Below are 2843 nucleotides of genomic sequence, written 5' to 3'. Positions count from 1 at the left end.
ATGTATATACATACTTTTGAATATGTAAGTATTAAAGATTTAATTGTAAAATCTGTGTTCATATATACATATACAGTTAGAGATTTATAAATTATAAATTATCATTATAAACTATATATAGTAAGCTGCATGTATGGATATACACATATATAGTTTATAATTAGAGATTTATAAGCTATAAAAATGTTTCAGTGCTTTATGCTTGATGCAAAACCCCAGTCTTCAAGAATGATAAGGGGAATTGTTCCCTTTCTTCTAATTTACAAAAAAAGTAACATTAATTAAGTGATTTTCTCCTAGAAAGAAAATATTATTTATTTATTTAGATATGTAGACAGTCAGACCCACAAATGAAAAAGTATTTATTAATTTTTCACTATGTGTAAATCACCATGCTAGGTTCTGGGGATACAAATAGAGAAGCAGAGATAGTTCTTGTTCTCAAAGAGTTTACCTTCTAAAGGTGGAAACAACACATATCACAGTTTTCAGTTGCAAGTTAATGGAAATTCCTATGATTAGTAGGGTGCAGAAGTAAAATAGAGAGTAATGCATCTTCTTTAATGTCATTCCCATTGATATAAAACATATTCATTTCTAATGTTAAACCATCTGACAATGTCAAAGGTTTTGGTGTTAAGAACTTTCTTTCCTGGGTCTTTGATGGTTATGGCAGTCATATCTACAGAAACAGTAGCCAGTCTGCATCTTCAGGGGAGTTGCTTCCTCAAATGATGGCTGTGAGGTCCAGGCTGATGATAAAGGGCCAAGATCCTTCAGTTTGGGGTACTAGGCTATCTTGGGGTGTGTGGGGACCTGGTAGTTGAAGTGATGGTGGTGGTTTGACTTTCCCGGCATAGGCCTTCTCCTGTCTCTCCCTCAGGTTACCTTCATGTTTCAGTTAGCCTGGAGAGGGAGACAGAGAGAGTGTACATAGATATGTACATGTAAATATGCATATGTAGATGTAATATATTTAAGATATACCTATGTAATATTGTGATATATATATGAGATGCAGTATATATATATATATATATGTGATCTATCTGTATAAAGTTTTTTTCTCTGTTGATAGATGTAAGCCCCCATTTATGAGCACAGAAATACCCATCCTTACTGTATGTTATAAACACTCAAAATATCTTTCATCTGAACACTCAGCACAAGGACATTCTAAACTGACTTTAGTCTATGCCCAGAAGAGATGTAGTAGAAATTATAGTGGAATGAGTCCCGGACTGGGTTATAATCATAGCTCCACCACTAATTTATTTTGTAACTTTGGGCAAATCATTTTCTCTCTCTGGACCTCAGTTTCCTCATTTGTAAATTTAGAATTCCTCATTTCTCATTTAGAAAGTTGGACTAGTTTGCTATAATCCCTTCCATGTCTGTTACCGTCTCTATAATTTATGTTTTCAATCCCACATTGTAATTGGCCTGAACTCATAGTTTGTGTGTGTTAGCAGCTGCAGAGAGCTCCAACCTGGGTAGAACTTTCGGCCCCTGGGAGAGCAAAGGGGAAATGTTTCTGTTGTACCAAAGGGCCTGCTTTATTCATCATCTTCTATAAGAGTGGGTGGATTTCACTGGCTTAGAAGAAAAAGAACATGGGAAAAAGCCAAAAATTTAGGTGCACCCTTTTACTTTCCCTTTTTAGTTCATTTCCACATCAGGGGATTAAATTTTTCTGTTCCACTGGGTCTGGGCTCTATTGGATTGACTCTTTCAGAGGTATCAGTTTCGCAGTATATGCTGGCTGACTGAACATGGACATCTTCCTCTAGAAGTTCTCAACAGTATTTTTCCAGCAGCATCCCCAAACCAAATCATCCTTTTCCTCTTCGACTTCCTTCTTCCTGGAATGCTCCTTCTGGCTTTTGATGGCCCATAATCTCCAGTTGTGCAGCTGTTCAGCTGTGCAGTGAAGACCTCTGCAAATTAAAAGGAGATTTTTTTGGCAAACATGTTCCTGAACATGGAGATACCTGAAAGCAGTTCATTGCGTGATTCAAGTTCAGATTCTGTGCCCAAAAAGGAAAAATATATAGTAGTCATATATTATGTTCATAGATGCTTCATAAATGCTGGAATCCTTGGTGATTACAAAAAGTAATGGTTTTAATCCAATTTAGCCTCATTTGTATTCCAAGGCTGAAAAGAATGAGCTCCTTTACCCCTCCCCATGTCCCCTAAAATAAGAACAAAAATCCAAATCTAGTTGATTATTTTTCAGTTGGAATTTATCTTTCCATATGTCATTTACACTCTGTTGCTCTGATGGAAACCTATAGGAAGAATGTGGATAATGAGACTACATTTCCTATTAACCTCACTGTTTATGAACAAAGCTCTTCCTTCTAGAAGGAATGACACTTAAATTGCAGAAAATGATCACGTCTCAGCTCATCTAAATCTACACAGCTAATTCAGGAAATGGCAACCATGAAGAGTTTCCATTTTAAAAAAATCGTCCCCAGATGTGAGATTGTTTAAAATGTTTACCTGAATATTTTCCAGTAGGTGCTGATCCAGCGTTTGGTTAGTGGATGACTGCTAAAGGGAGATCCATGTGCCAGACCAAAAGATTCATTGCTTGCGAACTCATCTGGATTTGCAGGCAATCTGCTGAAATCTTCCAATCAACTCAAATCCAAAATTCTACAGCTCCAGCCCTGACCATTTAGCTGACCATCACTTAGCTGACCACCTGTCCTAAATTTCCAACTACTTGCTGTCAAGTTGACTTTAAACCAGGGGTGGGGAACCTGTGGCCTCAAGGCTACACGTGACCCTCTGGGTCCTCAAGTGAGGCCCTTTGACTGAATCCAAACTTCACA

The sequence above is a fragment of the Vombatus ursinus genome, unplaced genomic scaffold (assembly GCF_900497805.2).
Source record: "Vombatus ursinus unplaced genomic scaffold, bare-nosed wombat genome assembly UNPS02014893.1, whole genome shotgun sequence".
In the NCBI taxonomy this organism is placed as follows: Eukaryota; Metazoa; Chordata; class Mammalia; order Diprotodontia; family Vombatidae; genus Vombatus; species Vombatus ursinus.
Note: the sequence above shows the minus strand (reverse complement) of the source record.